The sequence below is a fragment of the Arachis stenosperma genome, chromosome 5 (genome assembly GCF_014773155.1).
Source record: "Arachis stenosperma cultivar V10309 chromosome 5, arast.V10309.gnm1.PFL2, whole genome shotgun sequence".
Taxonomy (NCBI): Eukaryota; Viridiplantae; Streptophyta; class Magnoliopsida; order Fabales; family Fabaceae; genus Arachis; species Arachis stenosperma.
In genome coordinates this window covers 99,987,200-100,007,881 of record NC_080381.1, presented here as the reverse complement: position 1 = coordinate 100,007,881, position 20,682 = coordinate 99,987,200, and the positions used below count along the sequence as shown (strand labels likewise).

The 20,682-nt window shown below is 38.7% G+C and overlaps 1 pseudogene; it reads left to right on the top strand.

Moving 5' to 3' along the window:
- Window positions 1–20,682, top strand: part of LOC130981001 (uncharacterized) — a 97,468-nt pseudogene that overhangs the window by 9,752 nt on the left and 67,034 nt on the right.

Sequence of the window (20,682 nt, the reverse complement as noted above, 5' to 3'; positions counted from 1 at the left end):
TGAAGACTGCCGGCATGCCTTTGAAACCTTAAAACATAAACTCACAACAGCACCAATCATCACACCTCCAGATTGGGAATTACCTTTTGAACTCATGTGTGATGCAAGTGACCTTGCAATTGGTGCTGTACTTGGGCAAAAGAAAGGAAATCTGCATCATGTTATATATTATGCAAGTAAAGTGTTAAATGATGCCCAAAGAAATTACACCACAACAGAGAAGGAGTTGCTAGCTGTAGTTTATGCATTTGATAAGTTTAGATCATACTTGATAGGATCCAAAGTTGTGGTTTATACTGATCATGCTGCACTTAAGTATTTGATGTCAAAGCAGGATGCTAAACCGAGACTCATCAGGTGGATATTGCTCCTACAAGAGTTTGACATTGAGATAAGAGATAGGAAGGGCACTGAAAACCGGGTTGCTGATCATCTGTCAAGGTACCACATGAAACAACTCAAAAAGCTTCTCAGCCCATAAATGAAAGCTTCCCAGATGAGCACATCTTGCAGATCCAGCAAACACCTTGGTTTGCTGACATAACTAACTACAAAGTTGGAGGGAAGATACCTCAAGAGTTCTCTAAGCAACAAGTGAAGAGGTTAATCAATGAAGCAAGGAAATTTTCATGGGATGAACCCTTCCTGTTCAAGAGATGCTCTGATGGAGTAATCAGAAGGTGTGTTCCCGAGAGTGAAATAAGGAACATTTTGTGGCATTGTCACGGTTCAGCTTATGGTGGACACTTTGGCCCAGAAAAAACAGCCGCAAAAGTACTGCAGAGTGGCTTCTATTGGCCAACCATCTTCAAGGATGCCAGAGAATATGTTCATCAATGTAATGAATATCAGAGAGCAGGAGGATTAACAAGAAGGAATGAGATGCCTCAAAACTTCATCTTGGAATTAGAATTGTTCGACCTATGGGGAATTTACTTCATGGGACCCTTTTCCCCTTCCTATTCTTTCAGATACATCTTACTAGCAGTGGAGTACGTCTCAAAGTGGGTGGAGGCCATAGCCACAACTACCTGTGACGCACAAATTGTCCTCCAATTCCTTAAAAAACATATTTTTACAAGATATGGAGTACCCAAGGGGCTTGTTAGTGATGGTGGTGGTCACTTTTGCAATAAACAGATGGAAAAACTCCTCCATAAATATGGAGTAGTCCATAAGGTAGCCACACCCTACCACCCTCAGACTAACGGCCAAGCTGAATTGGCAAATAGGGAATTGAAGAAGATCCTAGAGAAAACAGTGGGAATCACAAGAAAAGATTGGGCTAGAAAGCTAGAGGATGCATTATGGGCATATAGGACAGCTTTTAAAACTCCTATTGGCAAGTCACCCTTTCAGCTTTTGTATGGCAAATCCTGCCACCTCCCTGTAGAGCTTGAACACAGAGATTTTTGGGCCACTAAACTCCTCAACCTTGATTCCCAAGCTGCAAGAGAGAAAAGGCTGTTACAACTAAATGAGTTAGATGAATTCAGGCTAGACGCTTATGAAAGTGCCAAGATATACAAGGAGAGAGCTAAGAGGTGGCATGACAAGAAGATCACAAAGAAGGAATTCAAGCCAGGACAGCAAGTGCTCCTGTACAATTCAAGGCTTAAACTTTTCCCTGGCAAACTAAGGTCTAAGTGGACTGGGCCATACTTGGTGACAAAGGTTTTTCCCTATGGGAGTATTGAACTACTTGATGAGGCAACAAAGAATCAATTCACAGTAAATGGTCACAGAGCAAAGTTGTACTTGGGAGGACAATGGGATAAGGAAAAAGAGGTCCAGAACCTACAGCCCTCTTGAAAAGAATGGAAAGATGTCAAGCTAATGACAATAAAAGAGCGTTTGTTGGGAGGCAACCCAACCTGAGGTAGTTTTCTTTTCATAGCTTTTTCAATAGAAATGTTGAATAATTGATATGTATTGCAAGGAACTAAGTTTGGTGTTGCACACCAAAAACAATTTAAGGGAGAATGTAGGATTCTAAGTTTGGTGTTCCACCAAAATCTCATTCAGAAACACATTCTAACTTCCTGCACATTGCTAGTCTCAAGCAATCAAACAGATTATTCAACCATATAACTGCTTTTTAGTCCTAACTCTATAACTTTTAGCAAGAACATAAAAGTCTGCCCAGAGTTAAACTGTTGAATCAGAGGAAGTAGCAAGGAATTATGCATTAAGACTCGAAAAGGGGCACAACAGAAGGAAGAATAAAAGAACTGCAAACCAATAGGTTGTATCTATACTTAACCTTTGCTGTTGAGAAATGTTTTGAGTATGTTCTGTTAAAGTGTTCATTTAGTTCAAACAGATTCAATTTCCTCTTAAAATAAGTGAGCTAGCTTAACTATGTGCTTGTGTATTTACTTCCACTTGACTAAAAGCATGTTTTGTCCCTTGCATCTTTAATTCAATAAAAGAAATGTTTGAAGGAAGTGAGATAGTTCTCTGTTAGATAGAAGTATGATAAAAGTAAGTGGTGGTATGTGCGTGATTGTATAATAGCTCACTTTTAGTGAATAAAGAGCTAGGATATCTCCTTCTAAGAATAGAGTGACCTACTGTCTATGAATTTCAATTAAATAAAAATCCTTGGTTAGAAAGAAAAACAAAAAGAAAGGAAGAAAAGAAATAGCCAAAAAGTGGCAGAAAAAAAAAGAGAAACAAAAAGAAACAAGGCTGGACACCAATAGCTTGAACTTTAAAATATATGCCTGTGGTGTCTTTGTACTAGGATCTGCTTGGATTAGTAAGCTCTTTGGAGTGCTTCAACACTTGGTGACTTGGATTAACTAATCCGGGATCATCAGCTGAAAATCCACCATCAAGAGCAACCTAACTACAAGGCATTTAGTAACCCAAAGAGGTGCTGGGCATCAATATTTTAAGAAGGAATGTGAGCCAAGTGTCCATGGTGAATAATGTGTCAAGTATACAGAAAAGAAAATGAACTTGCTACACATGACACTCAAATAAAGCCTTAGAACAAAGTAATAGCCAAGGATAAAGGAATAATGAGAGGTCATAGCAGTATGGTACTTGAAGCTTGAAGGAGACTTTCTAAAGCCTAAGAGTCAGTAAGAAGTGAGTATGTGCATATCCACACAAAATCCCATGAACTACCAATAATATTCTGCTAGCATGAACATCCTCTTCCATTTCATTCTTTCTTCTTAATAATTCATTTCTTGCTTGGGGACAAGCAAGCTTTAAGTTTGGTGTTGTGATGACAAGTCATCTTAGCCTAGTTTCACTAGTCTTTTTATTTTGTTTTCACTTGAATTATGCACTTTCTTGAGCCATAAGCAAGCCAATTGGGTAGATTTTCATGCTTCCTTTGATTTAATCAACCATATGTGAATTAATGCAATTTCATGAGGTTTCATGCTATATTTGATGCATATCAGGATAGAATGAATATCTCATGATTTTGAGCATAGCTTTGATGTGTTTGGTTGATTAATGATAGGTGAAGAAAGCTTGAAGAAAGGTTGAAGCAAGAAGGAATAACTAGAAGCAAAGAGAGGACAATGAAATAAGTGAAATTGAACCAGGAAGCAAAAAGTTGGACCTGAAGTTAGCCCTCAAACCTTTGCACAAACTTTTGGGTGAAAAGTTAGCCTCAAAGTTAGACCCCTAACTTTTGGGCTAACGTTGGAAGTTGAAAATCACTCCCTGGGCTACTCACGTTTGCGCCAACGTTAGACCCCTAACTTTTGGTCTAACGTTGGCGCAAGAAAAACCTCCCTGGGCCACCAAAGTTTGCGCCAACGTTAGCCCCCTAACTTTTGGGCTAACGTTGGCGCCATAGGTGCATTAGGAAGGGCCAACGTTGGAGCAAAAGTTAGACCCCTAACTTTTGCACCAACGTTGGTATCAGCAAATTAGGCTATCTGATATGAAAAGTTGGAGCAAAAGTTAGACCCCTAACTTTTGCTCAAACTTTTACTCCAACTTTTGCAAAACTCCAACCCGGTTCAATTGGTTCACTTTGGTTCCTCTCCAAACTCCAAGAGCAATTAACCAAGGCCTCTTTCAACCCAATTCCACCAAGAGCAAAGGCCCAATTAAAGGCTTGAAGACCATTTGAAGAAAGTGTATAAATAGATTAGAATTTAAGTTTTAAAGGAGCTTCCCTTTTTAGTTTTCATAGAGCTTTTCTTTTGAATTTTCACCAGAGTCTTCGGAGAGCTTTGGATATTGAGTGGTCTTTACTTTCTTAGTTTGGGGGAAGGAGAATTCCATTCTCTCCCTCTTAGTTTTATTGCTTTCAATTTCAATTACAATTGTCTTGGATCTTGGGTTGGGGAATTGAAGGAATTCTGTTTCAATCTCACCTTGGATCTTGTTTATTTTCGCTGCAATTGAATTTCCATTTCTGTTACTTGTGTTTCATCTAATCTCTTTGCAATTTACAATTTCCTTGCAATTGTTCTTGTTGGATCTAGGAAGGCATTGAGATCTAGACTTGGTTTTCTAGTCTCTTGGGTCCTGAGATCCGGATTTCCCATTTACCACTCTCTGTTTATTGTTTCCATGCTCATTTACCTTTCTGTTTTAGATCCGATTGAATCCAAGTCACCTTCTACTTTCTCTATTTGTTGCAATTTACTTTTCCTTGTTTAATTTCTGCAAATCCAACTCCCAATTCCCTTTACAATTCACGCCATTTACATTTCTTGCATTTTAAGATTTTGCAATTTACATTTCTTGCGTTCTAAGTTTCCGCCATTTAATTTCTTGTTCTTTAAGATTCAGCACTTTAACTCTTGCTCTCTTTAATTTCATGCCAATTACCCATTCCCTTTACTTTCTATGCAATTTAAATTCTGCAAATCACAAATCACTCAACCAAATCTTGATTCGCTTGACTAAATCAACCACTAAACTAAAATTGCTCAATCCTTCAATCCCTGTGGGATCGACCTCACTCCCGTGAGTTATTATTACTTGATGCGACCCGGTGCACTTGCCGGTGAGTTTTGTGTCGGATCGTTTTTCGCACATCACACATTACTAGCCTTAAGCGGAAAAAGAAAATAAAAATCCCAAGTTGAATCCTTGGCTAGCTTAAGATAGATATTGTGTAAAACTTAAGTGTGGGGAATTTTATGGGAACATGGATGATAAAAAAAAAGTTGGAAATTAAATTGAATAAGTTATATAAAATTTTGGGAAGCATGCTCATGTGAAATTAGAAAAAAAAATTGAATTACCTTGTGCAAAAAAAAGTTAATTTTATTTTCAATAAGGGACACAAAGAAAATTCCCCAAACACAAAATAAAAAGAATCAATGCACATGGGACGAAGTTAAATTTAATGCATGAGTTTGCAATACAAAGTGAAAAAATTTGGGCAAATAGGTTAAGAAACTTTTGATTTGTATAAAGTATGTATATGTTAGGTGAGATCTTAGACTAATCAAGGATTCACTTATTAGCTCACTAAGCCTTATACATATACCCTTACCTCTACCTTGGCCCCATTACAACCTTGAAAAGACCTCATGATTTTTGTATGTCTATATTCTATAATTGTTGATTGGTTAGATGAAGAACAAAGTTATAGAAAGTAAGGATAAAAAGAAGAATAGAGTGATTAACCCAATAAACACTGAGTGACTAGAGAGTAAAATACAAAATCCAGTGAGGGTTCAATAGCTCATCACCATATATCTTTACCTCTATTGTTAATTGTCTTGCAAATTTGAAAAAATATTTTTTTTTACCCATCTCAATCATTATCTAAGGTTGGCTATGTATATATGATTCCTTGAAGATATGAATTAATTTAACTACATGTATACTTTATATATAGGTGAATAATAACTAGATTTGCATGACTAATTTAGGTAGTTGAATTTAGGGTAGATTGCAGTGCATGAGATTCCACCATTTTTACCTTTACTCTTTCCTCTTGGGTTTAGCATGAAGACATGCTATTGTTTAAGTGTGGGGAGGTTGATAAACCACTATTTTATGATAAATCTTGTGCCTAAATTGAATGATTTATCAACTCTTCACCTACTTGTTCATATGGAAATTGCATAGTTTTGCTTTCCCTTCCTTATTATGTGATATATGTGAAATAAATGTTTTCTATGCTTCAAAAGTAATTATTTTAATTATCCTTTATTACCATTCGATGCCGTGATTTGTGTGATGAGTACTTTCAGGTTTTATAGGGCAGGAATGACTTAAAGGATGGAAAGGAAACATACAAAAATAGAAGGAAAGCATAAATTGGAATTTTAGAGAAACTGGCAGTGACGCGTTCGCATGGGCGACGCGAACGCGTGGTTCGCACAAAAGGGAATCGACACGAGTGCATGGATGAGGCGAACGCGTTACTTGCAAAATACAACTGATGCGGACGCATGACTGACGCGACCGCGTGGAAGAGCAACACTCCAGATGACGCGATCGCGTGACCCACGCGGACACGTGACGTGCGCGATCTACAGAATTTGCAAATCTCGTTTCCAGTGATTTATGGGCCCCTTTTGACCCAGATCCAAGCCCAGAGAACACAGATTGAAGGATTATAAATGGAGGAGTCCATCCAATCAGAAGAATGATTCATTCATACATAGCTTGAGGATTAGATGTAGTTTTTAGGGAGAGAGGTTCTCTCCTCTCTCTTAGGATTAGGATTAGGATTTTTAGAAATTAGGAATATTTCTTCAAACCACAGGTTCAATATTCCTTTAATTTATTTTCTACTTTTATTCATTACTTTAGTTGATTACTTGATGTTGCCAATTTGGTTTATGGAATTCTATGTTCAATCTAATTTTCTATTCAATATAATTTGAAGTATTTCAGACCCAGGATTATTTTGCTCTATTTATGATTTATTTTCCCCTTTTGTCTTTGGTTAATTAATTAGAGACTCTTGAGTTATCAAACTCATCGTGATTGATAATTGTTATTTTCGCTAATCGAATCGCATGCCAATAACTCTAGTCTTTCCTTAGGAATTGACTAGGACCTGAGGATCAAACTAATTAGTCCACTTGACCTTCCTTTATTTAGTAAAGGTTAACTAAGTGGGAGTAAAAACATAATTCTCATCACCATTGATAAGGATAACTGGGATAGGACTTTTAATTTTCATACCTTGCCAAGAGTTTTATTAGTTATTAATTTATTAATTCTTGCAATCTAATTCTTCTGCTCAAAAACCCTTTTCAAAACCCAAAACACTATTTTCCATAACAAATAATAAAACACACCTCCCTGCAATTCCTTGAGAAGACGACCCGAGGTTTGAATACTTCGGTTAATTATTTTTATTGGGTTTGTTACTTGTGACAACCAAATGTTTGTACGAAGGGATTTTCTGTTGGTTTAGAATCTATACTTACAACGCGACTATATTTTTATAAAATTCTTTACTAGCAAAAATCCTAACGTCATTGACATAGGACTTAGGGATTGGAATTAACTATGCCTATTTGACTTATCTTCGATGTAAGGTTGACTAAGTAGGATTAACTCTTCATAATCATCATATGTTTGTGGTCAATGACTAGGATAGGTAGCCTTAGCCTTCAATTACTTGCCAAGAGCTTTCTTGCACTTTAAGTTTACTTGCTTTGACTTTTATTACTTTGCATGTTTAATTTCTTGCATGTTTATTTTTCACACTCTTGGTTGAGAAATTGGATGTTTGGGTGGAATTGAGTTGTGGATGTCCATTCCGCATTGTGTGAGTATAGTTAATTAGTTTGGTTTCCATTGAAGCTAGTCTTTTCACTAAGTAATTAGTGAGTTGACTAGTGATGACTGGTCATCATATACCCATTTTTCAAGCTAATTTCACTTGTTTTGTTAGTCTTTATGCACTTTCTTGCATCCTAAGTAAGTGGTTTGGAGTGAAAATGCATAACTTCTTTAAATCAAACAACCACCATGAAATTAATGTTAACTCATGAGGTTTAAGCTAAATTTAATTGATTTTTAATTGATTTATAAGCCTTGTGAATTTAGTGATACTTGGAGTGGTTGTTTTGGTTTATTGTAGGTGAAAAAAAGAAGAAAAGAGAAAGCGTGGCTTAAGAAAGCGTGGCCCAAGGAGAAAAAGGCGTGGCGCATAATGGAGGAAGCAAGCATTGCCCTCCACAAGGGCACACTGCCCTCTAGGAGGGCAACATAAGGGAACAAAGCTTGAAGAGGCAACTCTGCCCTGCCCATGACAAGGGCAGAGCACAAAATTGTGCCTTGGATCAAAGAAGAGAAAAACCTTGCCCTGCCCTCCACAAGGGCAGTATCGGGCCTTTATGGAAAATAAATCAAAGGAAAAAGCCTACAAATGCTTGCCACAAGAATCGAACACGGCACAATGAGGAAGCAAGGAACTAGGCCTCATTATGGTGCCAAGAAAGCCAAGGAAAAATAGTAGCGTGTGTATCGGCCATGTTTCGAACACGGGGCTTCAAGTTGGAAACATTGCCCTACCCTCCGCGAGGGCAGGGCAGCATTTTGTTGTGGCACGCACAGACGCACCAAACTGGCGCACCAAGGGACGGTTCGGCAGCACCAGCAGCACGCACAGGCACCAAACTGGCGCACCAGAAATTTCTGCCCTGCCCTCCGCGAGGGCAGGGCAGCATCCTGCGCACCAAACTCACACACCACGCTCGCACCAAGGCCGCACGCATCAATTTTCTGCCCTGCCTTCCACAAGGGCAGGGCAGCCTCCTGGAAGCAAGTTTTCATGGGCCAAAAATTGAATTAAAAATCCAATTTAATTCATTTCTTCACCAAATCAAAAGCCCATCTAAACCCCAAGATCCAAGAATAGAAAGTGTATAAATAGGAGCTAGTTTGATGTAATTAGGACCTTTTACTTGACTTTTGAATTTTGCACTTTCTTGGGAGTTTTGAATTTTGCAACTTTTCTTTGAGAGACTTGACCGAGATTTCAGAGAATTAGGGAGGAGAATTGATCTCTCTTCTTCCTCGTTCTTGCTCGGGCATTTTCTACTTTTCTTGTTTGAGTCTTGGGTGTTAAGAATTGAGGAAATTCTGTCTCAATCTCCACTCAAGAGCTCTTTAATTTCTCTTCTGCATAATTGAATTCATTTACATTCCCTTTACTGCTTCTTCTTCAATTTCTTGTCAATTGCTTTGAGAACTTGGATCTGGGAAGGCAATTGAGATCTAGGCCTTGCTACCTAGTCTCTGGAGTCCTGAGATCCCAATTTCCTTTTGGTTCTTCTGTGAACCTTTGCTGCACTTAATTTCCTTACTGTTTGAGTTCTAATTGCTTCTAATTCAATTTCTGCTCTATTAATTGTTGCAATTCGACTTCTCTTTGCTTGGATTCTGAAATCCCAGTCCTCAATTCCCTTTTACATTCAAGCAATTTATATTACTTGCATTTTAAGTTACTGCAATTTACATTTCTTGCACTTTAAGTTTCAGTCATTTACTTTCTTGTTCTTTAAGATTTAGTCCTTTTACTTTCAGTTTCTTTTAATTTCTGCAATTCTACCCTTCCCCCTTTACATTCCAAGCAATTTAGCTTCTGTTAAATACAAACCACTCAACCAAAACTTGATTCGCTTGACTAAATCAACCACTAAACTAAAATTGCTCAATCCTTCAATCCCTGTGGGATCGACCTCACTCATGTGAGTTATTATTACTTGATGCGACCCGGTACACTTGCCGGTGAGTTTATTATTACTTGATGCGACCCGGTACACTTGCCGGTGAGTTTTGTGTCGGATCGTTTTCCGCACATCAAGTTTTTGGCGCCGTTGCCGGGGATTGAAATAGATTGACAATGATTAAGTGAAGTGGAGGTCTAGATCAAGCACTTTTTTCTTTTCTGTTTCTCTAACACACTAACTGTTTGAATTTTTGCTTAAACTAACTAAAAATTCATTCTAGCAATAGATTGAAGTTTTATTGATTTTCTGGTTCTGTGTGTGTCTTATTGTGTGTTTGTATGTCAGGTACAGGAAGAGCCTCCCCTATTCTCTCTGAAATTGACCAAAGAACTCTTCGAAGAATAAGAAGAGCTGAAAGAGGGACGAACGTCATTGGAGAGGAAGAATCTGAGGGGGAATTCCAAGAAATGGAAGGAGATCCAACAAATCCCAATCAACCAGAAGGAGGAGCCAATAATAACCAACAACAAAGAAGAGTACTGGCTTCCTACACATTTGCAAACGCTAGACATTGTGGGAGTAGCATTCTTCCCCCCAATGTCAATGCAAACAACTTTGAACTAAAGCCACAGCTCATCACACTGGTCCAAAACAACTGTTCTTTTGGAGAAGGGCCATTGGAGGATCCGAATCAACATTTATCTACCTTCTTGAGGATTTGTGACACTGTCAAAACCAATGGTGTGCCTCCTGACAGTTACAAGTTGTTGCTCTTTCTATTCTCTCTCAGGGACAAAGCCACTCAATGGCTAGAAACGTTCCCAAAGGAAAGCATCAACACTTGGGATGACTTGGTGAGCAAGTTCCTTGCCAAATTTTATCCCCCTCAAAGAATCATAAGATTGAAGACTGAGGTGCAGACATTCACTCAAATGGAGGCTGAGAATTTATATGAAGCATGGGAAAGATATAAGGCACTATTGAGGAAGTGTCCACCAGAGATGTTTACTGAATGGGATAAGTTGCAAAACTTCTATGAAGGACTTACTCTGAAAGCCCAAGAAGCACTTGATCACTCAGCTGGAGGCTCATTACAACTCATGAAAACTACAGAGGAAGCTCAAAACCTCATTGATATGGTGGACAACAACCAATATTTCTTTGCTCATCAAAGACAACGCCAACCATCACAGAGAAGAGGAGTAATGGAGTTAGAAGGAGTGGATTCAATTCTAGCTCAGAACAAGATGATGCAGCAGCAGATTCAACAACAGTTTGAACAAATGGCTAAAAGAATTGATGGCTTGCAAGTAGCAGCAGTGAGTACCACAAGCCAACCATCAACCACATGGGTGCAAAGTGAAGAAACTCAAGAGGAGCAACAGCAAGAGCAAGTCCAGTACATGCACAACCAAAATCCTGGAACAAATGAAGTCTATGGTGATACTTACAATCCATATTGGAAGAACCATCCCAACCTCAGATGGGGAGACAACCATAATCAAAACCAACAACCATGGCAAAGAAACTCAAGTCAGAACAATTGGAAAAGCACAAACCACAACCCCCAGCCAAACACTAACCAAAACACATACAGAAAACCACAAAATAATTACCCCAACTCTAACCATCACCTACCCAATAACCACCCAACTAACCAAAGCACTTACCATCATCCAACAACACCCCAAAACCAACCCATCTCACAAGAATCTCAGAGGATCACTAATCTAGAGCTGCTCATGGAGAAAATGATGAAGAACCAAGAATTGACAACAAAGAACCAAGAAGCTTCCATGAAAAACCTAGAGAGGCAGATTGGGCAAATCTCCAAACAGATCTCTGTTGAAAAACCATCAAGCTCACTACCAAGTGACACCATTCCTAACCCAAAGGAAGAATGTAAAGTTGTGCAACTAAGGAGTGGAAAAATGTTAGTGGATAGTAATCAAGGAGCAACCAAGAATAATGACAATGAGCCAACAAAGAATGATGAAGCCATCAACAAGGATATGACAAGCAAGAATATCCCAGAAAAAACTCACAGAGGAAAACAACCAACCACAGAATCTGAAAAAGGGAAAGCAGATCATGGAAGAACCGATTCCAAGACAACTTCAAGGGGAAAAAAGCTTGACACCCCCAATACCTTATCCACAGAGATTCCACAAAGAGACAAAGGATCAGCATTTCCACAAATTTCTTGAGACTTTCAAGAAGCTGGAAATCAACATACCCTTGGCTGAGGCATTGGAGCAAATGCCTCTATATGCCAAGTTCTTAAAGGAGCTCATCAACAAGAAGAGAAGTTAGAATGAGAAGGAGACCGTAATGCTTAGTGAAGAATGCAGTGCACTCATCAAAAAGGGACTCCCTCCCAAGCTTGAAGATCCTGGAGGTTTCTTCCTACCCTGCACTATTGGAAGCCTATTCATCAACAAAGGGATGTGTGACTTAGGAGCAAGCATAAATCTAATCCCATCTTCTTTATTGAAAAAGCTTGGCATAGAGGAGGTGAAACCAATATAGATATCCTTGGAGTTGGTGGACCAATCAGTAGTATACCCTAAAGGGCTGATTGAGAACCTTTTAGTTAAGGTTGACAAGTTCATCTATCCGGCAGATTTTGTGATCCTGGATTCTTCAGAAAATGGAAATGACTCCATAATACTTGGTCGACCATTTTTGGCCACTGCTAGAGCCATTGTTGATATAGAGCAGGGAGAGCTAACCCTCAGGATGCATGAGGAGAGCATCACCTTGAAAGTCTTTCCAGAATTACAAAGGAATGAAGAAACAAGCAAGACAAGTGGTGACTTCCTTCCAAAGCAAGCAACCGACAAGGCAGTAGAACAGAAAAACAAGCAGCTGCAAGAAGAAAAAGGAATTCAAAAAGAAGCTGGGATGATAAACAAGAAGGAAGGTATCACAACCCAAGTCACTGTCAAGAAAGAAAGATCAACCAAAAAGAAAAAGAAGAAAAACAAGAAAAAGGCCTACAAGGGGTGGAAGAATAAGAAAATCCCCACTGGAAAATTTTCACTAGGGGATAGAGTGATGATCAATATTCAAACCATGAAGGTGTCCCCACAGTTGTCTGATCACTACATTGTGACTAAGATCCTTCCACAAGAATTTATAGAGGTCATCAAAGAGGAAACCGGAAGGAAGTTTACAGTGAAGAAAGACAAGCTAAGGCACTGTGATTTTCAACCTCCATGATCAGCAGAACAGAAGATGTCAAGCTAATGACAATAAAGAAGCGCTTGTTGGGAGGCAACCCAACCTGAGGTAATTTTCTTTTCATAGCTTTTTCAATAAAGATGTTGAATAATTGGTATGCACTGCAAGGAGCTAAGTTTGGTGTTGCACACCAAAACAAATTAAGGGAGAATGAAGGATTCTAAGTTTGGTGTTCCACAAAAAAAAAATTCATTTAAAAGCACATTCTCACCTCTTGCATAATGCTAACTCCAAGCAATCAAACAAATTATTCAACTACTTAACTGCTTTCTAGCTTTGATTCCATAACCTTTAGCAAGGACACAGGGTTTCAAATATGGTTAACTTGTTGCATCTGAGACAGTGGCAAACAATTAAGTTTGGTGTTCACACACCAAAACAAATCCAAGAGCCACACTAAATTTATGCATACTAACCATACACTTAAGGGCTTGAGAAGCAAGCAACTTTGAGAAATATGCAGGACATAAGTCAACAATTGAAGATATTGTGCATCCTAACTCAAAGAAAACACAACAGAAGGAAGAATCAAAGGGCTGCAACTTCAAAGGTTGTATCTAAACTTAATCCTTGCTGCTGTGTATTATTTTGAACATGGGAACCATTATATATCCTGCTAAAGTGTTTATTTAGTTGCAAGTGAAATTGTTTGATTATGTATGCTAAATCTGCATATTGCTTGTCATCCATCACTGAGCTGAATTTTGTTTTGTTTCCCATATGCTTGAATAAAAGAGATTTTGTTTGAATTGAAAAGTAAAAATCCAATGTTGCATAAGTAGAATGGAAGTTAATGGTGGTATATATGTTTGATTAAATGCATAACTCATGAAATAATTGTTGCATAATATCATTTTCATTTAAGTGAGAGTTAGCTTGCTGTTACAAAGATTCTTATCAATAAAGGAAAAAACCCTTGGAAACAAAAACAGAAAGAAAAGGAAGAAGAAAAAGCCAAAGTGGCAAGAAAAACAAAGAATAAAGGTTGGACACCAATAGCTTGGACCCTAGGACATATGCCTGTGGTGTTCTTGTACTAAGATATGCTTGGATGAGTAAATTCTAAGGGGTATTTTAAAACCCGGTCACTTAGATCAACTGATTTGGGATGGCCAATTGAAAGTCCATAATAAAGAGCAACTTAGATACAGAACATTTAGTTATCCAAAGAGATGCTGGGCATCAATGATCCTAGGAAGAAATAGTGAGCCATGTGTCTGTGGTGGAAAGATGTTGAGTAAAAGAAAAAAAAATAAAGCCAAAGGCTACTACTGCAACATTAGACACCAAACCACCAAAAGAATAAGCTTGTTAAGCATTATGAGTAAGAAAAGTTAGCAAGGGAGTAATTAAAAAGTAAGTCTTATAACAGCAAGTTTAGCAAGCCTTTGAGGAAAGATGTATACTATGTAACAGCAAACAATAACTTGAGTTATCATTGTCTGCATAAAGACTCCATAAATCATGTTCTGCTATTTGCTTAATAAGGATATGTTTCTTTTCTTGTTCAGTTCATTTTCTCTTAGTTTTGATGCTTGCTTGGGGACAAGCAAGATTTAAGTTTGGTGTTGTGATGACTGGTCATCATATACCCATTTTTCAAGCTAATTTCACTTGTTTTGTTAGTCTTTATGCACTTTCTTGCATCCTAAGTAAGTGGTTTGGAGTGAAAATGCATAACTTCTTTAAATCAAACAACCACCATGAAATTAATGTTAACTCATGAGGTTTAAGCTAAATTTAATTGATTTTTAATTGATTTATAAGCCTTGTGAATTTAGTGATACTCGGAGTGGTTGTTTTGGTTTATTGTAAGTGAAGAAAAGAAGAAAAGAGAAAGCGTGGCTTAAGAAAGCGTGGCCCAAGGAGAAAAACGCGTGGCGCATAATGGAGGAAGCAAGCATTGCCCTCCACAAGGGCACACTGCCCTCTAGGAGGGCAACATAAGGGAACAAAGCTTGAAGAGGCAACTCTGCCCTGCCCACGACAAGGACAGAGCACAAAATTATGCCTTGGATCAAAGAAGAGAAAAACCTTGCCCTGCCCTCCACAAGGGCAGTATCGGGCCTTCATGGAAAATAAATCAAAGGAAAAAGCCTACCAATGCTTGCCACAAGAATCGAACACGGCACAATGAGGAAGCAAGGAACTAGGCTTCATTATGGTGCTAAGAAAGCCAAGGAAAAATAGTAGCGTGTGTATCGGCCACGTTTCGAACACGGGGCTTCAAGTTGGAAACATTGCCCTACCCTCCGCGAGGGCAGGGCAGCATTTCGTTTTGGCACGCACAGACGCACCAAACTGGCGCACCAAGGGACGGTTCGGCAGCACCAGCAGCACGCACAGGCACCAAACTGGCGCACCAGAAATTTCTGCCCTGCCCTCCGCGAGGGCAGGGCAGCATCCTGCGCACCAAACTCGCACACCATGCTCGCACCAAGGCCGTACGCATCAATTTTCTGCCCTGCCCTCCACAAGGGCAGGGCAGCCTCCTGGAAGCAAGTTTTCATGGGCCAAAAATTGAATTAAAAATCCAATTTAATTCATTTCTTCACCAAATCAAAAGCCCATCCAAACCCCAAGATCCAAGAATAGAAAGTGTATAAATAGGAGCTAGTTTGATGTAATTAGGACCTTTTACTTGACTTTTGAATTTTGCACTTTCTTGGGAGTTTTGAATTTTGCAACTTTTCTTTGAGAGACTTGACCGAGATTTCAGAGAATTAGGGAGGAGAATCGATCTCTCTTCTTCCTCGTTCTTGCTCGGGCATTTTCTACTTTTCTTGTTTGAGTCTTGGGTGTTAAGAATTGAGGAAATTCTGTCTCAATCTCCACTCAAGAGCTCTTTAATTTCTCTTCTGCATAATTGAATTCATTTACATTCCCTTTACTGCTTCTTCTTCAATTTCTTGTCAATTGCTTTGAGAACTTGGATCTGGGAAGGCAATTGAGGTCTAGGCTTTGCTACCTAGTCTCTGGAGTCTTGAGATCCCAATTTCCTTTTGGTTCTTCTGTGAACCTTTGCTGCACTTAATTTCCTTACTGTTTGAGTTCTAATTGCTTCTAATTCAATTTCTGCTCTATTAATTGTTGCAATTCGACTTCTCTTTGCTTGGATTCTGAAATCCCAGTCCTCAATTCCCTTTTACATTCAAGCAATTTATATTACTTGCATTTTAAGTTACTGCAATTTACATTTCTTGCACTTTAAGTTTCAGTCATTTACTTTCTTGTTCTTTAAGATTTAGTCCTTTTACTTTCAGTTTCTTTTAATTTCTGCAATTCTACCCTTCCCCCTTTACATTCCAAGAAATTTAGCTTCTGTTAAATACAAACCACTCAACCAAAACTTGATTCGCTTGACTAAATCAACCACTAAACTAAAATTGCTCAATCCTTCAATCCCTGTGGGATCGACCTCACTCATGTGAGTTATTATTACTTGATGCGACCCGGTACACTTGCCGGTGAGTTTTGTGTCGGATCGTTTTCCGCACATCAACTAGGACTTATGGATTGAGATCAATTATGCTTTTGACTAATTCTCAAGGAGGATTGACTAATTCGAATTGATTCCACACAATTGCCATGTTTGTGGTCCATAACTAGGATAGGAATTCCTAAATTCCCCAATTTTCACCAAGAGTGCTTTTTACTTGCTTTCCTTTAATTTCTTGTATGCTTATTTACTTTCTTGCCTATTAACATTATTTGCCTCTCTTGTAATCATCCAATCCCCATTTCCCTCATAGCCAATAAATGTACATTTAATTGCAACTCCTAGGGAGAACGACCCGAGGTGGAAGTACTCTCGATCTCGGTTATTATAATTTGAATTTAAAACATTTGATGTGGGAATTAATTGTTGGTCTAGATTATACTTTCAACGAGGGAATTCTAATTTGTGAAAATCTAGATCGATGATAAATTTCTCATTTTCACACCACTACTGGCATTGAACGCCAGCTATGGGCATAGTGTTGGGCGTTCAACGCCTATGAAGCAGAGTAGGGAATCTAAATTCCCTAGCCTCTCAGGACTAGTGGGTCACACAGCATCTTTACCTACCCAACTGAAGGCCTCTCACCTGGCATGAGAGTTGTCTTCACGAAAAAACTACTCATACCACATACAATGAGTCGTGTCCTATCTCTAGAGCATGTAGAGCTTATTCATGAGAAGACAGGAAGAAAGTTCAATGTAAGGGGTGAAATTTTGAGCCCATACTCACCTTCGTAAGGAGCTAACCGTCAAGCTAATGACGTTAAAAAAGCGCTTGTTGGGAGGAAACCCAACCCTAATTAATTATTTTTATTTCTTATAACTTCTCAATTTTGTTTTCTATAGTTTATTTTTAGGTTTATCATCATGTGCAATGGTGCACGAAATTGTGATCATCAACAATGGCTCCAATAATTTGGTAGCTCTCACACGTGAATTGCACTTAGTCACAACTCTGCACAACTAACCAGCAAGTGCACTGGGTCGTCCAAGTAATACCTTACGTGAGTAAGGGTCGATCCCATGGAGATTGTTGGTATGAAGCAATATATGGTCATCTTGTATATCTCAGTCAGGCTGATTCAAATGTTATTGGATTAGATAATTAAAAGATAAATAAAATAGGATAGAAATACTTATGTAAATTAATGGTGGGAATTTCAGATAAGCGTATGGAGATGCTTGTCCCTATTGAATCTCTGCTTTCCTACTGCTTTCATCCAATCCTTCTTACTCCTTTCCATGGCAAGCTATATGTAGGGCATCACCGTTGTCAATGGCTACATCCCATCCTCTCAGTGAAAATGGTCCAAATGCTCTGTCACAGCACGGCTAATCATCTGTCGGTTCTCAATCAGGTTGGAATAAAATCCCGTGATTCTTTTGCGTCTGTCAATAACGCCCAGCCTTCAGGAGTTTGAACCTCGTCACAGTCATTCAATCCCGGAATCCTACTCGGAATACCACAAACAAGGTTAGATTTTTCTGGATTCCCATGAATGCCGCCATCAATTCTAGCTTATACCACGAAGATTCTGATCAAGGAATCCAAGAGATATGCGCCCGGTCTAAGGTAGAACGGAAGTGGTTGTCAGTCAAGCGCGTTCATAGGTGAGAATGATGATGAGTGTCACGGATCATCACATTCATCAAGTTGAATGCAACGAATATCTTAGAACAGGAATAAATCGAATTGAATAGAAAATAGTAGTAATTGCATTGAAACTTGAGGTACAGCAGAGCTCCACACCCTTAATCTATGGTGTGTAGAAACTCCACCGTTGAAAATACATAAGTGATGAAGGTCCAGGCAAGGCCGAATGGCCAGCCCCCAAGATCTCAGAACTAAACGTCCAAAGATGTGGTCAAAAGACCGAATGATCAAAAGACTCCTAATAAACTAGTAAAAAGTTCTATTTATACTAAACTAGCTACTAGGGTTTACAGAGGTAAGTAATTGATGCATAAATCCACTTCCGGGGCCCACTTGGTGTGTGCTTGGGCTGAGCTTGATCTATCCACAAGCTGAGGCTTCTCTTGGAGTTGAACGCCAAGTTGTAACATATTTTGGGCATTCAACTCTGGTTCGTGACGTGTTTCTGGCGTTTGACTCCAGAATGCAGCATGGAACTGGCGTTGAGCGCCAGTTTACATCGTCTAATCACGAATAAAGTATAGACTATTTTATATTTCTGGAAAGCTCTGGATGTCTACTTTCCAACGCCGTTGAGAGCACGCCATTTGGAGTTATGTAGCTGCAGAAAATCCTTTTCGAGTGCAGGGAGGTCAGATTCCAACAGCATCAGCAGTCCTTTGTCAGCCTCCTATCATAGTTTTGCTTAGGTCCCTCAATTTCAGCTAGAAAATACCTGAAATCACAGAAAAACACATAAATTCATAGTAAAGTTCAGAAATGTGAATTTAGCATAAAAACTAATGAAAACATCCCTAAAAGTAACTAGATCATACTAAAAACTACCTAAAAACAATGCTAAAAATTGTATAAATTATCTGCTCATCACAACACCAAACTTAAATTGTTGCTTGTCCCCAAGCAACTGAAAATCAATTAGGATAAAAAGAAGAGAATATACTATAAATCCCAAAATATCAATGAATATTAATTCTAATTAGATGAGCGGGACTTGTAGCTTTTTGCTTTTGAACAGTTTTGGCATCTCACTTTTTCCTTTGAAATTTAGAATGATTGGCTTCTATAGGAACTTAGAATTTCAGATAGTGTTATTGATTCTCCTAGTTAAGTTTGTTGATTCTTGAACACAGCTACTTTTATGAGTCTTGGCCGTGGCCCTAAGCATTTTGTTTTCTAGTATTACCACCGGATACATAAATGCCACAGACACATGACTGGGTGAACCTTTTCAGATTGTGACTCAGCTTTGCTAGAGTCCCCAGTTAGAGGTGTCCAGAGCTCTTAAGCACACTTTTTTTGCTTTGGATCACGACTTTAACCACCCAGTCTCAAGCTTTTCACTTGGACCTGCATGCCACAAGCACATGGTTAGGGATAGCTTGATTTAGCCGCTTAGGCCTGGATTTTATTTCCTTGGGCCCTCCTATCCATTGATGCTCAAAGCCTTGGATCCTTTTTACCCTTGCCTTTTGGTTTTAAGGGCTATTGGCTTTTTCTGCTTGCTTTTTTTTTCCCAATATTTTTTTTTCGCAAGCTTTTTTGCTTTTTCATTGCTTTTTCTTTCTTCAAGAATCAATTTTATGATTTTTCAGATAATCAATAACATTTCTCTTTTTCATCATTCTTTCAAGAGCCAACAATTTTAACATTCATAAACAACAAGATCAAAAATATGCACTGTTCAAGCATTCATTCAGAAAACAAAAAGTATTGTCACCACATCAATATAATTAAACTAAATTCAAGGATAAATTCGAAATTCATGTACTTCTTGTTCTTTTGAATTAAAAACATTTTTCATTTAAGAGAGGTGAAGGATTAATGGAATTATTCATAGCCTTAAGACATAGTTACTAAATACTAATGATCATGAAGTAGAGACACAAAACATAGATGAACATATAATATAAAAACCGAAAAGCAGAAAAATATAAGAACAAGGAATGAGTCCACCTTAGTGGCATCTTCTTCTTGAAGGACCAATGATGTCCTTAAGCTCTTCTATGTCCCTTCCTTGCCTTTGTTGCTCCTCCCTCATTGCTCTTTGATCTTCTCTTATTTCATGGAGAATGATGGAGTGCCCTTGATGTTCCACCCTTAATTGTTCCACATTGTAACTCAAATCTTCTAGGGAAGTGTTGAGTTATTCCCAATAGTTGTTGGGAGGAAAGTGCATCCCTTGAAGTATCTCTGGGATTTCTTTGTGATGAGCTTCCTCATGCGTCTCTTGGGTTCCATGAGTGGGCTCTCTTGTTTGCTCCATCCTTTTCTTAGTGATGGGCTTGTACTCCTTAATGAGGATGTCTCCTTCTATGATAACTCCAGCTGAGTAACATAGATGGCAAATAAGATGAGGAAAAGCTAGCCTTGCCAAAGTAGAGGACTTATCGGCTATTTTGTAGAATTCATGGGAGATGACTTCATGAACTTCTACTTCCTCTCCAATCATGATGCTATGAATCATGATGTCCCGATCCACAGTAACTTCAGATCGGTTGCTAGTGGGGATGATGGAGCGTTGAATGAACTCCAACCATCCTCTAGCCACAGGCTTGAGGTCCAGTCTTCTTAATTGAACCGGCTTGCCTTTGGAGTCTCTTTTCCATTGAGCTCCTTCCACACATATGTCCATAAGGACTTGGTCCAACCTTT